The sequence below is a fragment of the Triturus cristatus genome, chromosome 1_2 (assembly GCF_964204655.1).
Source record: "Triturus cristatus chromosome 1_2, aTriCri1.1, whole genome shotgun sequence".
In the NCBI taxonomy this organism is placed as follows: domain Eukaryota; kingdom Metazoa; phylum Chordata; class Amphibia; order Caudata; family Salamandridae; genus Triturus; species Triturus cristatus.
The window spans coordinates 845,369,038-845,389,848 of NC_140580.1; positions in this window are offsets into that span (position 1 = coordinate 845,369,038).

A 20,811-nucleotide genomic window follows, 5' to 3' on the forward strand; every position below is an offset into this window, starting at 1 on the left:
CCAAAATGCCTGTGGTATAGGAAATGATACATCACAGAAAGTGATGCCATATGACCTTTGACCTATTGTCACACTCCCCTCAGCTGTCTGTTTCTCAACTGTCTTTTTTGGTACCTCTCTCACAGTTGCCTGTTTTTTTCACGTGATGGTGTCTCTTTCACACCACTTCTGACTATTCTATCTCTACTGTGTCGTTCTCACTGATGTCCTTGTAATGTCACATCTTCCCTTCTTCCAGCTAACTTTTTATCTGATTCTTTTTTCACCTTTTACCTGTCACTTGTCCCCAACCTTTCTTACTTGTTTCTGTCTCAATATCACCTCTATATCTCTCACCTTTCCTCCTCCCCACCTCACCCTCAGCATGTTTTCCTACCCTGTTTCTGTATGTTTCTCTGAACTTTATACTCACTCTGTCCCCATCCAGCTTTGTGACTTAATCACTAATGTCTCAATATTCTCCCTTCTTTCATCTGTCACTTTCACACATATCCACTCCCCAAATTTCTCAGCTGCCCTTCTACCCTGTCTCTGTATCACACCTTTAGCTCTCATACCTGTGTCCCCTTCTATCTGAGCTGTCTCTCTCAACATTGTCTTGTAACCTTTCTCAACTGCCTATCCCAACCTCTTTCCCTCCTTCTCTTTGAATATACTTTCTCAGTAGTCCTTCACATTTTCACCTGTCTCCCTGCTCTGAAATGTATATTTCTGACAAGTCTAAAGTACCTCCTTCTGCCTCTTAGTTGTCTATCACCAGCTGTGTCTTTAAACCTTTTCTCACACCTGTCTCTCTGTCTCTTCCTGTCTCTCTTAGCTATCTCTCTCTCATCTGTCTCTATAGCACATCTCTCATATGGTCATCTCTTCTTGCCAGTCTTCCCAGCTCCCTAACTCTAAGCTGTTTCTTTGTTGCTTGTCTATGTGGTTATCACCTATCACTCTCACCTGTCTCTTTACAGCTGTCTGTATCTTTCTCACACCTATCATCCATCTCTGATTCTCTTTAATCCCTCTGTCTGTCTCTATCACACACAAACACACACACAGGCACCCACACACAAACCTGTTTTGAACGCTCACCCTTCTCTCTGTCATGTCCTCTTGCTGGTCTTCACTTGTCATTTTCCCCTCATAACCCATCAGCTTCTTTCCCCTCACCATCTCTCCCTCCCCCTTCTCTCTATAGTATTTCTTGCTTTTCTTCCGTGCTCAGGGAATAGGGGCATCTTTTTAGCTCCGCTTGCAACAATAAATGTTTTGCAAGTGTTTACACATTACAATTCCGCGCCTGGTTGGGGCCAGAGTGGGCCAACTCTCCACCCCTCCCCCAACTACCATGGCCCATAACTTAGGTGTTAAGATGGATCTCCTCCTGTCCATTCAACCTCAGTAGTTGGCTCACACTTTGTTTTACTAAGATCTCTAAAAATATGTTTGGGCCTGCTCCTTTTCCAGGGGCATAGAACAGTTATCTTTGCTCTGATCACCTCTCGCATTGATTATGCTAGTACTCTGTACTTTGGTCTGCCCTCTTACCTGCTCAAGAGACTGCAGGTTGTACAAAACGCAGCAGCCAGGCTACTCTTACAGATCCCCAGACAGTTATCAATTTCTCCCCATTTGAAGGAGCTCCATTGGCTGGTGGTCAAGGAGAGGATTCTGGTTAAACGTTAGTCTTCACTCACAGAGCTTTTTATGGTACAGGTCCCCATTATCTCTCTGATAGACTAAGGCACTATCAGCTGACTAGAAGCCTCCATTCGTCTGATGCTAGTCTGTTACATGTTCCAAGGATCAGATGTAAGAAATGGGGAGGTGTGTCATTCTCCTATCTTGTAGCCCAGGCTTGGAATTACCTCCTGTCACATCGTCGCAAGATTAGGTCTGAAAGTCTATTCAGAAAATCTTGAAGACCTGGGTACATGAAGTGTCTTTTTGAGCATGTCATTTCTTTTCAGTTGCGGTGATGTGTTTGCAGTCTTCCTTAGTGGTGGGACACACTTCGGAGTAGCTGTTGCGCTATATAAATGTTCTGATTGAATCATTGATTGCATTTGTAAAAAAAACTGCTTTATGTACACATAATCCCAACCATGGCTGTCTGCTGACCACAGCAGACACCCATGCCTGTAATTGTAGCCAATTATAATGGGTCGCAATTTGTGACCTACCTCGTTAATATTTACGAAGTAGGTCAACTTGTGATGCAATACGATTCTGTATTGTGTAAACCAACCTGTTAATATATAGGTTGATTTGCAAAATAAGAATGCAATCAGTGAAAGTCGGTGCCTAAATTACGGCCCCTTTTGCCTAATGCATTCTTCATATCTGAGGTACATGAGACAGCCACAAACTCTGCTCCCATGGACTTGTTGATTGAAACAGCCGGTCCGTATTTCACAGTAGACGCTGCACCCTCCTGCACTCTCAAATGGGACAGAGATCACTCACTACACCCGCCTGCCCTCAGCGAGGGTACTAACTGTGTGCCACCATTTTGCGGCGCACAGCCAGTGCACCTCCTGACGGTCTTTTTGCCTCTGCGTCCACATGCATAATACGGAGTGGGCACCTAGGCAAAATATTACTCCCATTTGCTTGGGGCCACGCCCCAAGAGGGTGTTCCCTCTTCAACTAGTGCTGGCACTACATGTACAACAGCACTATCAGTGTTACAGAGGAGGTTCCATGAGCATCTGCGGCCCCTTCTGTAACACAACAGTGCCCTCAAAGTGTTGTCCAGGGATTATCTCATCTAGATGATCATGAGATCATCTAGAAGGATAATCATTGGGAGGCACTTTTAAGTCCTGGAAACATTCTGTGGCTCACATCATAGCCTTGTCCTTGTAGTAGTTTGAAGCATTTTAAATATAAAGATATGACCCGAATGGCACAGACTATTATCAGAATCGCTACGTTGAGAGCGACTACCCATGTCATTCACTGCAATTGCATTCACCTCGGAAGTGAAAAAAACCTCGACTTAGGAAACATCTGCCATGTGAGCTTGTGACATACAGATGATTTACTCTCATTATTAAACCCTGAGGAAGTCTAGCCAACAAGGCCAGGCGAACCACATGTTGGCTAAAAGTCTTTCAATGAAGAGAGGGGAATAAAGACAACTTGTTGAAAGAATTTTGCCAAATGCAGTTGGAGTTCTTCAGTGTGCTTGCAAGGACTTTTTGGAATTACATTTGGGTTTGACCTGAACTTGAGGAGTATGGGTGTTGCAGCTCCCCTCTTGCTTGAGGACCTTGTGAACTGCTTTTAATTTGCTTTGGTATGTTCAGGGAGATTATTTGTGCTGACATTTCTCTGGCCATCTGCATTACTTTCCATCACCTCTTACCTGTCTCGTCCCGTCACCTGTGTTCCTTTTTGTATTTCTCCTGTCTCTTTATGGCATGACCCTGTGTCCCTATTATCCCTCTTACCTCTGTCATACATAACTCTCTCACAACCGTCTTCTGTCTCGCTCAGCTCTGTTTTCGGTGTTTCTCTCGTACACATGTGCATACACACACACATTATTTGTCTCTGTCTGTCATCTGTTTCCAGGAGCGGCTCGTGTCAGGGAAAAGAGGCGGGACGAAGGGGGTTGGGGTGATGGATAGGGAACGACTGAGAAAAATAAAAAAAGACTGCCTCCCTCCAGCCTCATGCTGTTCTACTCCTCTCCACTGCAGGCACAGGGTCCCAGACTGCCTTGTGGCCACCCCTGAAGCTGCTCTCAAGCTTCAGGCTTGGTCTGAGCACCGTGAATTTGAATTCCAAGACAGACTGGGAAACTCTGCCTGCTGTCTCCAACCCAGCAACGCAGCTTGGGTGGATAGAGCTTCTGTGCGCATGACGGTGTGGCCAACCTGAGACGGCCGACCAAACCTCCATGCGCCCTGAGAACAATGCCCACCTCTCCCCCTCCAGTACTGTCACCTCCCTGGCCCTGCCCCCTAAACTCGGCACACAGTCATTTGGAAGAAAAATGAAATGATAATGAAACGGGCTTTAAACCCGTTTTTTTATTGTTTTATTTTTCAGGTTTTCGAGTGTGCTGGCGGGGAGGCGATACTCCTTCGCCACAGTGGAGGAGCCGCCGCTGTCTGTTTTTCTGTAGTCTCCTCGTTTCCATTCTTTCTATCTCCACCTGGTCCACTCTCTCTTAACTACTCTATATTTGCCTTTCCATTCAGGAATCCAAGACAGCCAGAGATATTGAATGACCATTTTTGCAGGCCATTTCCACTAGCCTGCAAAAATGGCCAAAATTGCAAAAATGAAGTCATTTTCAAGTTTGTTACTTTTTCATTTTGTTTTGTGCCTTCATACACATGATGCAAAGTATCTGGGCACCTAGGAAAAGAGCTCCCAGGTCACCAATGATGTAGGATGGACACTGTTACATTATTCTACAAAACAGAAATATCTCAATGTTCCCTGCAGGCTAGAGAAAGTAAACAAAGCTTAGAGAGCCCTTTTAATTTCTGTTCCTTACACTGCCTATCTTTGAAGTCAAGGGTCATTAAGGCAGTGCCAAGGGTTGCAAGGTGCAAGCTAGAGGTCCCAACTGTGACCCCAAATGAAATCAGTGCTCCACGTTTATGCAGAGGAGAAGTAGGCATAAGGTTAGTTGGGGGAGTTGACCCAACTGTTCTAAAGTTGTGCTGCTGCCACCGCCCCATAACTTTACACCTTCTTGGGAGGGCTCCATTCAACACAAGGCAGCCTTATTCTGGTCAACCAGCACAAAGACAGAGATTGGCGCAAAAGACTGAAACCTTTATACCTTATTGGCTCCTAGCTGGCCACGACCACTGCTTAAGACATCTTATTTTCAACTATAAAGTGATTACGGGAGACATGAGGAATAACAAAGTATGTGTACACTTAGGTGGATTTATATGGCACCAACCTAGCTACAAAGCAAAGGAGCCATGTTCAAGAGTGGAGAGAATGAAAACAAATCATCAACAGATGGTAGCAATTATGCAGTCACATATACCCCTAGAATATTCAAATGACTCATTATGTGTCTTGATTGTTAATAATGTATTTGCTATTGCTATGCATGGCTTTCACTGAGCAGCACTAGCATGAACACCAACTTTTAATTAACTACTATAGGTGAGCAATAGTGATTAAGCAAAGCTGTTACCCAGTGTTGCCACTTTGCCAGCGCCTCCCGGTGCAGAACTGGCAGAGCAGTGAGCACATCAGGATGGGATAAGGCACAGGGGTGGGGGGTGGATGACAGGAGGTCAGTATTTTTTGAGACAGGGAGGTGAGGTCATGTTATGGTTATGCTTTGCTCCCCCATTACTCCTCTGTCCCTGCATAGTACCTGAAAAAATGAGAAGATGATTTGCGTGGACCATACATAAAATTAAATGGGGAACTGTGAATAACATGGATGTTTTTCACCTTAGGGCTGCTTTTGTTGTCTATTTGATGTCACTCAGATCCCCTTAGTGAAAAACATACCCGTTATTGACAATTACCAATCTATAATTTCTATATGGTCTCTAACTTCAGACAAGAGTCCCTCATCATCTGTTGTCATTAGCTTCAGGTATGACGTGTGCTAATAAAATGAATGAAGTCTGGCCACATTGTCATTCTTGCAGCAAGCCTCCTTTGAATATGTGTTGCCCTTTTAGGTGTTTCGGCAAATAATTTGTATTTCATTCCAATGTCATTATATGCATTTAACTTATTGACAGTTTTTCTTATCAAATATTTCTAGATTTTTAGACCAGGCTCCTGATCGAAGAGCTGTATGAAGCCAAAACCCATCAATATTGCCTTCTGTGGATGCTATATAGTGACATGCTATTGGCTGAATTTTCTTAGTCACTCAATTGTCTTCTCCAGCCTCTTCGCTGGGATCAGTGTTTCTCAGCTACCTATGGACTAACTGGCCATATTTCTACACCCTTATTCCAAGTTTAATAAAATGTTAGTTTTTGTTATACTTTACTATATAACTCCCCCACCCCCTCCTCCCTTCCCACCTCCCAGTTGTAGAATTGCTCTATGGTAAAGCATAGGTTTATTGTACATGAAAAAAATTAGGAAACATTTTTTTATGTTGAATATTAATGTGAATTAATCTTATATATCTATTTGAAATGTAGAACAATAGAAACATTGTTAGTTAATTTATATATATACAAAACAAATGAAATTTCAATTATGTAGCTGAAACGTAAATTAAAAAATAAATACCCACCTAAAGTAAATAAGAAATTGTTTTATTATACCTTAACAAATATTAACAGTGATGCACAGAGTTAAAGGTTGTTTAATCTTATTTTATTATAATGTATTCTTACATTAATTTTTAAATTAAAAAAGGTTGTTAAAATATTTTGTAATTTAATTATAAATGTTTTGCTTTCAGATTTTCTTTAGTTACAATCATATTTATTTATATTTTAACCTTTTTAAATTACAATCATATTTATTTATATTTTAACCTTTTTAAATAGCGTAATTTAATCTGCCATTATTTCCTATTGGGTTTTAGTTTAAGTTTCTACCTCCATTATTTTCTAAGGGAGAGTGCTGCAGTACCAGTGGTTGGCCATGAGTGCTGCAGGGCTAGTCTCAGCTCTGAGCTGGAGTAATTTAGTGCTGTATTGGATCCCTTTTTGGATGTAGTAACTTTAAAAGTGCAGTTTGTTAATAGGAATGGAGTTACTCATTTGTGGGTGGGTGCATGCCCCTCCCTAACCCTTGTACTTACTACAAAATAGGTGAGGTTTAGGGTGGTGTAAGGAGGGGTTAAGACTTAAGAGAAGGTTAGGGAGGGTTTTACAGAGGGACAAGCACCCACCCACAAAAGAGTAAGTCCATTCCTATTCACAAACACCTTCTCGTACAAAACCTTGAGGCGCCTTAGCATTGTTGATGTCCCAAAAGAGAATAAACTTTTTTGCCCTCCACTTACCTTTATGCTCACAGTTTACAGTTACCTTTCGAGCATTCAGTTTCTTCTCGCCAGGGTATGGGTGAAGAACTTAAAAACTATGGTGTATTTGGTGTTCTTTGCAGTCTTCGCAGTCTCCACTGTGCAGATGATATCTTCCTACTCTTGTTGAGGAAATAATTATGTTCCTGCTTTTCAGATGAGTTAAAAATGTCTCTAGAGAATAAAGCAGTGGTGAATCTCAGTAGTAACTACTCTGCACTTTGATCTTTAACTGTTTTTACTTTTACACATTTAAATGTTTTATCATTTCTGAGGATGGATACTTCATGTTTTGTAATTAATCTATGTTGGTTTGAAGTGGGGGGAGTTGCATCTAATGAAGATATTGGTTGTCCCATGATACGCCACGCCTTTTAAAAAACAAGCATTTGCAATGCAACAGGTCTCGCATTTACGAGAGTTTGAGCTGTTGGCATTGTAAATGACAATGCCTTTTATTTATATTTTGGTTTTTGAAACAAATAAAACGCATTGCCATTTACAATGCCAATAGCTTAAACTCGCTTAAATGCAAGACCTATTACATCGCAAATGCTTGTTTTTAAATTGCTGTTTATTTTCGTTTTTCAGAATCATAACTGTGTGAAATATGATGGCATAATGATACACAAATCAGTCAACATGTAAAAATGAACATACATTTTAGGACCACAATTCTCATTTTGGCCTCCATTCTGCATTCAAGGGCTCCTGGTGTCCCCCTACTACTCCGAATTCTGCATGCCAATCCCCCTTTATTAGATTTGGTTACATACTTAACATCTAGAGTATAGCATTGTACAAAACACAATAAAGCTGTTTCCCTCACTCCCGCACTGTCCTATCTCCCTATCCCACCACACCTAATAACTCATCCTTTGCATAACTTAAATAATGAACAAAAGCTGCACATGTTTTCTTGAGTGACACTTGACCTTCTAGCATACCATCTAGGCATACCATGGGGTCTAGTTGCAACGACCTCTCAATCATCTCCTCCCAGGTCCCCAGGAGTCCTGCGCCCGTGCTGTTCAATCAAAAGACACTGCCACACCATGTGGTAAAACCTTGCATCCTCTACATGGCACCTCGGTCGAGCTGAACTTACCCCTGTAAACATGTGGGCTAGACACCCAGGTGTCAGATATGTTTGGTGGAGATTACTGAAATGGGTAGATTTTAACCTGGCAGATCAGGATACTCTCTGCTCCCACAGATCCTCATCCCAATCTTTATCTGCAATTAATTTCCTCATACAACTCTCCCATCTTTCGGGATGTCATAACACCTTTGTATACACTCTTAATGCACCTTACTGTCTGTCCCAGCAGCCCCACTTATCCCCGCTCCACAGCCTATCCCAATACCCACCACTATATAGCCCCGCTAGTGCATGCCCCCCTCGTGTACTCACTCCGTCTCCAGGCCCCGTCAGCCTGCAACAGTCGGTCCACCAGTCCCGGATCCTTAAATCGCTTGCGCTGGGTTTTCCGCACTGCCTCTGGGTCTCCCCTTTGTCAGCACGCAAGAGGTCTAGGTCGAGCACCATCTTGTCGCGGCTGTTCTGGGGTTCCCACGCCTCTGTTCTGTTCTTGTCAAAACCCAACCGGCACCGCAGAAGGGGACCCCAGAGAAAATAAAGTAACACGCCTGCACACCACCAAGCACGCCTCATCAATGTGACGTGTGCGCAGAAAAACACACGGCATCCGGGCGTGATGCACTGAGCAAGCGCTGCGAGTGCAGTGTAATGAGCATGCGCAAACAACCGCGCTAGAGGTTTTTGACAACAGAGTTGCACAAACTTATGTCACAGTATTTCTATAAAGTCTATATTTAGAGCTGCCGTGCTCACTTAGGTGACAGGCATCCCATTGTTGACTGGAGGAAGACACAATGCGCAAGTTATTAAATATCCTACTACTAATTTTGTGTATACAAAACATCCCTATATTCACCACAATCCCGCGAGGTGTGCGCACGCACCACAGCGAGACGTGCTTTCAATTATCGCGCCCGTGTCTGGGCACGATAATTGAAACCACATGGCCTATTGGTGTCTATTACGCGCACGAAGCGAGTAATAGACACCAATACGCCGTAACCTTTGGCCAATTGCGTGCAGTCTTTTATAAAAAGATGCACGCAAAGGCCAATGGGGTTGCAGAAAATGAATCCAGGGCCGATTTCTGAACCTCGGAAAAAAGGACTCTCGCCTGCGCGAGCACTGCTGCGCAGTGCAACGCAGGTCGCGAGACCTAACAAACCCCTGATATTTTTCCTTTAACGTCAGCTTGCACAACACTACCTCAGTCTACCTCAGTCTGTAGGGCAGGTGATTCCTGGGGCCCTCCCTGTGCTAATTTCCCATTGGAATCGGTAATTTTACCGATTCGGTAAATGCCGAATCCAGAAATGAGATGTAGGGGGAGTGTGTCGTGGGTGTGGGGATTCGTTATTTACCACCAACTAAAAGTTGGTGGTAAATGACGAATAGGTGTAAAAATGCATTTTTGTGCACTGTGAAGTGTGCAATGTGGCAGACATACATGCCCTTAGGGCATGTATGTGCGCCACATGTGCACACATGGACGATTCAGGGGTGCAACAGGGTGTCAATGTGACACCCTGCCACCCATGATACTGCCTCCCCCATTACCGATTCGGTATTTACCGATTCGGTAATGGCAACTGGCTTCCCATTCATTCCTATGGGCCTCCAGGCCCATAGGAATGAATGGGTAGCCAGTTGCCATTACCGAATCGGTAAATACCGACACTTACCGATTCGGTATTTTTTTACCTACATTACATTTACCGATTCATAAATACCGAATCGGTAAAATTCGGTATTTATGAAGTGGTAAATGTAATTTACCTACATAGGGCCCAGAATGAGGTGAGGGCCTTCCTGGGCCTCACGGGGTACTATAGCTGGTTTGTTAAGGGATAAGGCACCATTGTTGCCCACTTAACCGAGCTGACTTCTAAGAAGCAGCTCAGCGAAGTAATCTGGACAGAGGCCTGCCAGAAAGCCTTCGATACACTCAAGGAAGACGTGTACAGCACCTGTACTCAAGGCTCTTGACTACTCTAAGAAGTTTGTTGTTCAAATCTTGCTTCAGAGCATGGCATATGAGCTGTCTTAACACAGTTAAATGAGGAGGGACTAGACCAACCCATAGCCTTCCTTAGTAGGAGGTTACCTGCCAGTGAACAGAGGTAGAGTTGTATTGAAAGGGAGGCCTTTGCTGTGGCCTAGGCACTGAAGAAGTTGAGACGATACATGTTTGGGATTCATTTCCAGATTCAGACAGGCCACAGGCTCCTCAGATGGCTCATGCAAATGATGGGTGAAAATCCCAAACTGTTGAGATGGTCCATCTCCCTACAGGTAAATTGCTTTACAGTACAACACTGTCCTGGGTCAGACCAGACCAATGCTGATGGTCCATCCAGGTTCTTCCACCTTAGTGATGTGAACTCCCAAGAGGTTGGGTAGTCCTCCCTACTTTCAGCTGGGGGTACACATGTTTGATCTGTCAGCCTTATGGTGGTTTTTGCTCAAACCTTTTGCCTTACTTCTCCATATTTTTCTGATCTCGTTTTTGTTTGCCTTTGGATTCTGTGCACTTTACCACTCCTAACCAGTGCAAATGTGTGTGTGCTCACTCCGTAAAACATGGGAACACCAGATTATCCCCAATGGGCATATTTTATTTATTTAGACATCCCTAGTAAAGTGGTACTACATGCCCCCAGGAACTATAAATTAAATGCTACTAGTGGGCCTGCAGTACTTGCGTAGCCTTGCCATTGTAGCCCTGCAAACTTGTCTGAGGCCTGCCATTGAAGCCTGTTTGTGCAGTTTTAAACTGGTATTTCGACCTGGCAAAATCAACCTTTTGCCAGGCCTAGACATTCCTATTCATTCCACATTAGTCACCCTAGGGTAGGCCCTAAACTGCCCACAGGGTAGAAAGCAACTTAATTAAAAAGAAGGACAAGTTCTGTTAAGTTTTATATATCCTGACAGTGTAAAACTCATTAATCCGATTTTCACTATTGCCATGCCTACCTCTCCTATAGGATAAGATTGGGGTTACCAATTACATTTAATAAGGATAGCTTCCAAATGGGAACAGGTAAACGGCTCATGTTCGATGTCTTTAGAATTGCGATGTAAAATCCTCTTTTACGGTAAAGTCAGATCGTAAATTACAGTTTCGAAAATGCCATTTTTAGAAAGTTTTTTTACATATCGAAATTCCAGCTGTTATATAAACCATCATCATTGGAATAACCTGGTCAAGTAAGTTACTTTTCTTGGCCCATGTATTTATTCACAATTCTTTCATTGATATTTCGGAACATGTTATGAACTTTAGGCATCTCATGAAAGGGCCACTCTTGGACTTATTTCATGCACACAAATATACCCCACAGAACTGTACAAAGCTATTTAGTGCTACCACTGTAATTACATAAAATATATTAAACTGTGAGTTGTGCATCAAAAACCAAAACATCAACTGAATGGTGCTTGTATTTCCAATAAACAATTTCAACATAAACCTTCTTAATACTCTTAAAACCAGTCAACTGATCTTTTAAATAACAGAGGATGCAATCACTGTTGTTCGATGTTGTGTGAACCTCTTCTTGATAATGACACTTGGGGAATTCAAAGTTATTTAATTGTAGTGGGATTTCAGTTCATAGTAATTGCCCACAGAAGTGACGATAATCTTGGAAGTTACTCCACAAGGGTTTCAGTCGCCGCGTTCGAATCACACATTTTTGGGGGTTTTCCTCAGGACCCTGACTGGTTGTGATCTGTGGAGAAATGATACATGAAGTTTATTAGTGGTGACCACCTGACACTTAGCTGTTCAACTAGATATTCCCAGTATGTAGACGTAATTATGTACCTTATGTATCCTGGGACTGAGCACTATGGGCTTTTCCTTTGGTTTTTCTTTACCGACTGCTATTCATGTTCAATTCACCTTCATTCTGCTTCTGTAGAGAAGGTAGTTATTATTAGTGCTTGCTTGAAACTTTCATAAAGCTGAGGGCTTGGTTGTTTGACTTCATTGCCTTGCATTACATATTGTGCCATGCGTTTGTGTTTATATGTAAACGTCACAGGGCCAGTTTAAACTGCATATTTAGACATTTCATCTTAATAAACAGGCTCTGCCTTTCATGTGCTTAACTCAGCTGTTATTGGGAAAGCCTTTCATTTCAGACACCCGCGTGTGCAAAAGATACGCTGGAACTTAACTATTTACATTGTAGCATTCAAGTCAAAAGTTAAAAAAAGTCTTTATTGCGAATATTTCATCATAAAAGACATTCAACTTCGGGTCTGTTTCTAACTCAAGTATGGAGCTCCTGAACGGCGCGCTATAACTAAAGTGGAGCGTTATTAAAGTTAAGGCACGAACGATCAATGTAACTGTGTACTCCCTCAGTAAGCCGATGACGGCATGTAATGCCAATGCCGTCTCTTCGTATGAACTTTGCATATAATGCTTTTTCGTAAAATGTTTGACCAGCAAGAGGGTGGCTCTAATAGAGCGGTCTAGACGCCTGATACTTTAATGCATGTTGTTTGCACCAACTTACTGCTTTTCTTTTTTTATGAAGCTTGCGTCACTGCTGAACTTACTCCTTCCTCAGTGCAGGATGAAGTGATCGCCTTCTGTTTTAGATAATTTATTCAGGTCTGACTAATGGAGATCTGCCATAGCTTCCCATTGAACCCTGATACTTGTGGTTAATTAGGGCAACTTGATTGGGATTCACTGGACCTTTTTAATAAAAGTACTCGCCAGCCAATAGAGTGGAAGTTCGAATTGACCGTGGGGTTTGCAGTGTAACGATGAAGCAGTAAAGGTGCTCTACCAGCCCATCTGGAGACCCAGCTGAAGCGACGCATCTCCTCCACGGCATGGCGCATCTCCCACAGAACTGGTGCATTACCTTTTCTGCTCAATGCATCACCCTCGGAACTGACAAATCGCCTCTACTATGACATAAGGATTTTCACATTGACCTACCCGATGCAAGGATTTCGCATCACCCATCGAAGCCCATTGGAGCAGACGAACCTCCATGTAAGGACATCGCCTCGCCCAACACAGCCCATTGGAACCGCCGCTGTGTGAAACATCTTCACACAAGGATATCCCCTCACGCTTTGCAGTTCCCCAGAACCACCGCTGCCTGACTCCTCTTCTTGCCCGGACATAGCATCATCTCTGCTGTGCGACACATCCTCAACAAGGAACTCCTCATCTCTTTGCAACCAAGATTTATGGTACTCTTGGGTATTTGGACACAATATCAGAAAAAAATATTGTGAAAGAAACATATTGGGTCAAGAATATTGGGATATCAAAAATATTGTCAACAGGAAAATTGAAGGTAAAGAAATATTGTTTTTAGTGTTACTTAAAAATATTGTTGTAATAAATATTGATGTACAAATTGTTGAAATTTGTATTTTTAGTTGTATTAATTATATGAAAAAATTGTAAATTTTTTTAGTGATTGGCTATTCGGTTTTTGGGGGATAAGATTGGTGAGAGTTTTTAAAACGGTACATTTTAAAATAAATCTTAAATTAACAATTTTAAAGATTTGCAAATTAATAATTTTTGAATTTATAAATTTCTTTTGTTATTGTAAGATTTAAAAAATATTTTTATGTCATTTAAATGAAGCTATATATTAATTGTGCCAAATATATATATTTTAAATTAAATAGCATAAAATTAAAAAAGCTATAAAAAAACTAATAATAAAGTTAAATAGGTAGAAATATGTTTGTAACATTTTTGAATTTTAAATATTTTGTAACAAAATTTCTTAGATGTATAAATAAGTTCACATTTTTTGAGTTTTAAAATCGTAAATTTATTTCAAAACATTTTAGAATTTTTGAAATTATACATTTTATTTTCAATTATGGTTGTTAATTTTGTATTGTCATTTTATTTGTCATTTTATAGAACTGTCATACATCCACAGGGATGGGCCCAATGGCCTTGATCCCTTCAATTCAATAATCGCCGACTTGTGATCGACGGAATGTGAGTCTGTGATCCAGCTGCGGCGGTTCAGAAGCGCTCAATAAATCTTCAAATAAGGTCCACCAATGCTCCCAAACTCAGGACGGGTGCTCTGCTCGTGAGGTTGGGCTCATGTAATATTCTCAGAACTTTCCAAAAGGAACATGCGGGCACTCACGAGGACAAATGCTCCAATATTTTTTCTCACAGGCAGGCAAATGTGTTTCGGACATCATTCATTTTCAATGCCCAATGCCTGTCACATAAAGCAAAGGTCTTTATGAACGCTATATTTGAACTTACACAAAGCGCTCCAATTGATTAGTGAAATGTGGACATAGTGAAAGGACTCCAGCCATTCAATCACGGCAAATCAATCCATTTTATGGCCGCCATCTTTGCATGTAAAAGTTTGCAATTTATCCAAATGGAAATGCCCATGTCTCCCCTGTACATGTTGTTCAATAATAATGTCATTAGCCTACTATAGCCCAGACATGGGTTCTGTGCTCTCCATGACATTGGAGTCAAGCTAGCCTGGCTGATATGGGGTGAAACCCCGAAACCGGTCCTAGAATGCTTGTTTCCAGTCAAGGGAGGACTTGGCCTGGCAGTTCAGGCTGGACTGTTCCCATAGGGAGCAGGGTCAAGACTGATTTGCATATGACTGGAATGGCATGGGGAGCAAAAAACGATGGATTTAGGCCCAGCTCTTTGTACTGGGGTGAATGTATGACATTGTTGTGCATTCTGTCAATCAATAATTCTTTTTGCGTTAGCCTACTATAGGCATATTATGAGGAAACAAATAAGCATCTATTATTTAGCTGACATGCAGATGGCAAATATATTGCAGTCCTTGTGGGGAAGGATTTGAATGGCAGGAGTCCTTTCACTATGTTCACATTTCACTATCCAATGGGAGCACTTTGTGATAAGTTCAAACAGGCATCTATACACACATCCTGTTACACACACGCCTTGCATGCTTGAAAACTCATATGCACCATCACCTTACATGCCAGCCCACACACACTTTATTTGATAGTGGCTACATTGTGGCCCTTGTAATTGCATTGAGCTGCCCCAGCCAGCAGCGGTGTGAGTCAGCATAGAGATGCATTGTGGTATTCACAGGCTGACTGTCACATAGTCAAGCGTGCGTCTAGGTTTCCAACCTTGGACCAAACGTGTTACTCCCTCAAACATGCTTGAGAGACTGTGTCCGCAACACACTGAATCGACTCGATACGGTGTTGCCCCAGCATTTGTCAGGGCTTCACCCATTATAGGCATCAAGTTCATAAAACTGAGAACGGCGCCCTTCACCACATAGATGCATTGTGGTACTTATATGCAGGCTGTCTCATATACGAGCTCACATTTATATGTTTCAACCATGGACCCCACATATTATGTTACAATTATGCTTAACAGGATGCGTGTATAACACAAGCAATGCACTGTATTGTTTTAGTGATTCTCTTTTGTATGTTTGTTTCATTTTGTGCGATGTCATCGTTGAGCTTATTATGTTAAACATAGTATGTTCATTATGGCATTCAAAAAAATGGTGATTGGTGGTGGTATATATTTTCTCAAGAAAATACGCACTTCACTTGAGAAAGGCTGTAAAGCTGAAACGTGTTGCCCTTGACATTGTCGTATTAAAGAATTTCGCACTGTGAGGAGTGCCCTGGATTTATTTTTGAACTGTGATATACATAATATGGTACGGGTTCCACAAACCCATGGATGAATGGATACCAACACACAAGGTGGATGTGATCAGCAGTTTCTTCTAGACAGAGGATATATATATTATCTACTGGCGGTCGCCAGTAGATAGTTACAGTTAGGACCGTGTTTCCATAGGAAATCTGAAAATTCTATTTTGAATAACTTTGGCGCCGGTTGACGAATCCTCGCAAAATTTTCAAAACTAATGGGGCGCTCCGCTCAGCTCCTACCCTGAAAGTCTCAGGATGATTCGTCAAGCGGGGGCGAGAAAAAAGGGGGGTCCCAAAAGGCGTTTTCCCCATGCATTTTCCCATAGGACCTTTAGTCGAAGGTACAGCCCGAACGGCTGAACAGAATTACTTGAAATTTGGCAGAGTGGTAGTCCTCAGGTCAGGGAAGTGCCTTTTGCATATATGGAGTCAATCTGTTCAGTAGTTAAAGAGAAAATTGCATTTAAAAGCACATACATATCTATAGCCGCGCACCATGCGCGCACTGTGCGCGCACCCAACGTGCACAAGAGTAATTCTGATTGGTGGTTACATGTCAGTCAACGTTCGAATCGGTAGAAATCAGGAAGTGTTGGCCGCCATTTTGTTTGTTGTGGGTGCGAGAGTGAAAAAGAGAGGTGGCGAACGTGAAAAGGGGGCATGGTAGAGAGTTCCTGACCCCCTAGCCTTTGTCAGGGGGTCCCTACAGGACCCCGAAGGGTGAATAAAACATTTTTTTTTTTTAAATCGCATGCACGATGAAAAACTATAAAAAATAAATAAATAAATAAATTTGCATTTACCGTACAAATTCACTTTAAAAAACCATAGGTTTCAGGCACGTTATAGTTAGGAATTAGCATTTAAAAAACTTTGCAAATTCACTTAAAAAATCATAGGTTTCACACATGTTATAGTTAGGTGGACATTTCACTCGTAAAAAACCAATGAAAGTCCACCGTTATAGTTAGTTCAGATAACTATTACTCGCGTGGATCCCTTCTAGACATGTACCTGCAGGTGGGTGCAGTTACTCACTGAGCCCCCTGCAGAGGGTTCTCTGCCACCCTTGGAACTGCAGATTGTGTGCACCTGCACTGAGAAAGATGGACTGGCTGCTTCGAACAGCCCAACCGTCTTCCACTAATGCCCTGCCCTCAAGGAGAAACGCATTATCAGTAATAAGGCGCATTGTCCCGATTAGCACCCAGCCTGCCTAGTCAAAGGTGCATTGCAGCACAGACAAGGACAGTGCACCCATAACGTAATATGGCCCAAGGGACGCACAAACTAGCCAATTTAGATGCTGATTTGCAGATTGGGACTATGCAACAGATCTTCATATACTAGGTCTTACTAAACCTGATTCCAGCAACTTTACCTTTTTATGCTGTCATTCTGACACGTCACTGCAACAGTAAGAATTTGTTTCTTATAAAAGATGATATTGTTCCAAACTAAGTGCTCCTGGCATTGGATGGAGGTGGATATGTTTCTGGGATAGCTGGTGCTCTTTTCCTACGCACAGGGTAACAGAATCTTCAGCCTCATCATTTGCTCATCACCCTCTCCCACTGGCCTTTCCATCAGTTCAAACCTCTCCACTGCTACTTCCTGTGAGGCAGTAGCGGCTGCTCCCGAACAGGTGTGGGAAGCAGAGTGGGGGAGCAGAAGGAGGGGGGATGGAATGAAAAATAAACTTTTTAAAAAACCACTTACCTGGATGCGGCTGGCCGCCACCTTTCCTCCGTCTTCTCGTACTCTTTCTGGCTTCTGTGGAAGCCGGAAGAACCCAGACTCCCCTGAGACAATCACAATGCTGCAACGCAGTGATCCAGCGGAAAGGGGGGCGAAGATTTTACAGATCCTCCCTGCGTCACAGATCCGTCACCGCACCTACTCATTCACACACACATTCATTGGTGGGGTCCATAACACCAACACTCATACGCCTCACTCCGAATCTGCACACAGGAGGATGATGAATCTGCTGGACATGTGGGGGGGTACCTTATTGCCTATAGGGAAGGACATTTGTTAACAATATTTACATATATACATCAATAACCATAGAATCCTAACCTTAACATCAAGGCACTCGACCACTTGGTCGATAGACCAATTAGTTCGATTGGTTGATGGTGATTCAGAACCAGCTAAACCACATTAAAGCTTCGGAATTCTTATTCAATGCCCTATTTAAAGAACCACAAACTCATTCTCTGTTAATTAATGTTTAGTTTATCTAATTACTTGTTTTCAGTTGCATAATTTAGCATTTCAGTCAACAAAGTTCCAATTTAATTAATCAACACAATTTAGCATGACATTTATATTTACCTATTCTTGCTATCGGGGTCTTTTCTCTAATTCTGTTAGCTCTGCATAATTCAAATCTCTTTTGATAAATCGTCCCAATCAAATGCAGGCCAAGATTCAATAAGTCCGAAAAGATCCTTTGCTCAGCACGGCACAGTCCCAAAGATATCCAAAGGACCAAGCAATCGTGCAAGCAAGTCAATCACGCAAATTCGGGACATCCCGCCGGAACGCGCTCCCTCCCTCCCTATTCTACTATCCTTTTATAATAAATTCTAGGGAACGTGTAACATTTTACTGGATTGGGGATGTTTTGATTGGTGGAACCCTCTGAAGTTACAATATTTGTCCTTATTCTTCGTGGTCCTGGGTTCTCATAAAATTTGCTATGTCATTCCCTTAGGTCATGCAGTTCTCATGTGAAAGGATCCGATGTATTAACAATACGGCCTTCCGTTATAGGTGGCTATTGTTCTTGCGGGTCAGTCATACTGACTGAAATCTGGCAGTCCTCCACGTTCCTATCCTTGACAAGGAACACTGTGCTCTGAAATTGAGGATGCCCGAGTCTGCGCAGTAGACATTGCGCTCATAGGATGGTGGCCACTTACGAACTCCATTTTGAATAACATTGCCTGGTAGGCCCAAATGCCAACTTAAGCAAAACAAACATAAAACATAATTAATATACGGAATTGAAGATTCTAATGTTTAAACCCACACTAATCCCATCATATATTAGTATTTTCCTAGCTTATAGCGACATTTAAAGCAATAATACTCACCATTTGGTCCCAGCAGGAACGCAAAACGTCACAAAAGCAACACAAATCATGCAATTTCCTATCACCACACCTTCTATTGTTAATATGCGTACCACAGTTAGTCATTAAAATTATTCTGCCATGCAAATATTAATTAGTCCCGCGTGTAATTCATGTTTATCAAGGTGCACTTTATTGATTAGTATACCACTGCACACAGTTAATATAGGTTAATATGTAAATTGATTACGTCATTGGTATTTTCATGCAAAATAGAGAAGGTATACAACATTTTGTTTTACCTGCTCCATCAATCCCCCCTTTGGTGATTTTTTTATATCACCACAAATTCCCCTAAATGTTGATAACATTTTTATGGAAATGAATTCAGTTCTCTTAAGTCTTGTTATGTTACATCAATGTATCCCCTGTCTCCTCCTCTCTTGTTTTCTTATACATATTCTCTTTCCATTCTTCTAGTTCTATGTCTCCCATTTCTCTTTCCTTTCTTTCTTTCTCTCTTTTCTTAGCAATTTCTAACCTCAGAATTAATACTAATATTATCACACAGGTTATTGGAATCAGACTCTTACCAAGAAATGAACCACCTAGTTTTATTGAAAAGTTTTTAATAGTAGAAAACCTTTCCAAATTTTCTCCCATACATTTTCAACCTCCAATGGAACAATCTCCTCATGCAAGTCCGTAATATTTCTAATATATTTCTTAAAATCATGACTCTCGTCTGGAATATAAGTACAACAATGTTGCACCTTCAACATTCCACAAACTTCTCCCTCTTTGGCCAAAATAATATCAAGGGCAAGTCGATTCTGCATCACCATGGCTCACACGGCAACCATTTCTATATTTACCAATAAAAAAAAACCTCCAGCAGTGCTTGTCGATAAGCGATCCACTACTGTAGACAATTTTCTAATTTTGTGTGCATTCAGAGATATTCCAACGTCTGGTATCAGTGCTCCAAAAATATCCCCTACAATTTCTGACTAACTTTCCCTCCTTCTACGTGTTAGTTGTCTACCTATCTCATGGGCACCATCTTTTCCCCTTCCCACATGAAATATCTTTGGGAAGACCAGGCCTAGGTAACATGTGCCATACCAATGGTCCGGTAATCGATAATAAGCTTTGTTCCCACAGATAAAATATAATCCAGGGAATACCGGATCTTTTCCTCCTTTAAATCCCCATCCCCCCATGATCCTATACATATCATGATATTCACTCGCACCTATAAAATAGTTATCATATACAGTTTAATTTCTTCTAATACACAATTTCCCTCTCTGAGGCCAATCTAAAGCCATAGCCGGACTGGTTTCTCCTTTCAAATGTTTTTCTCTTTCAATGTCCCAGACCGTCTTTTCTCCCTTTCCCTCAGGTATCTTCCTTTGCATCTTGATTCTCCTTTCTTCTACCATATCTAAAAAAGTATTTTCTTCCCTCTTCAGACTACAAGTGAGATTATTTTTAAATACTGCTTCTAAAGTTAATTCTCTAGTTTCTAAGAAAAATTCACCTAAAACTTTACCAGGTTTTACCTTATTCAATTCAGGAACTACGGGTACTTGTGAAAAAATGTTATCCACATCAGAAAAATAATATTCTATTTTCCCTGTTTTATAAAGCAAACTTGCTAATACACTACAAGTTATTCCATATGTCACGGGAAGGTGGTGGTACGTAACACCTTCAGACACTGATGCAGGTAACTGCATGCAGACGTAACAATCTCTTACATCCATAGTTTTTACGTACTCATATAATAACTTTGAGAAAACGTTGACAGAAAAATCAGTTATGGACCTATCCTTATGTAAATCAGTTCTATCTATTACTCTAGTTGGATGAGTATCATGAATCTTTTCTATATTAGTCTTATTCTCACTATGACCTTCTATTGTTTCAAACGTTAC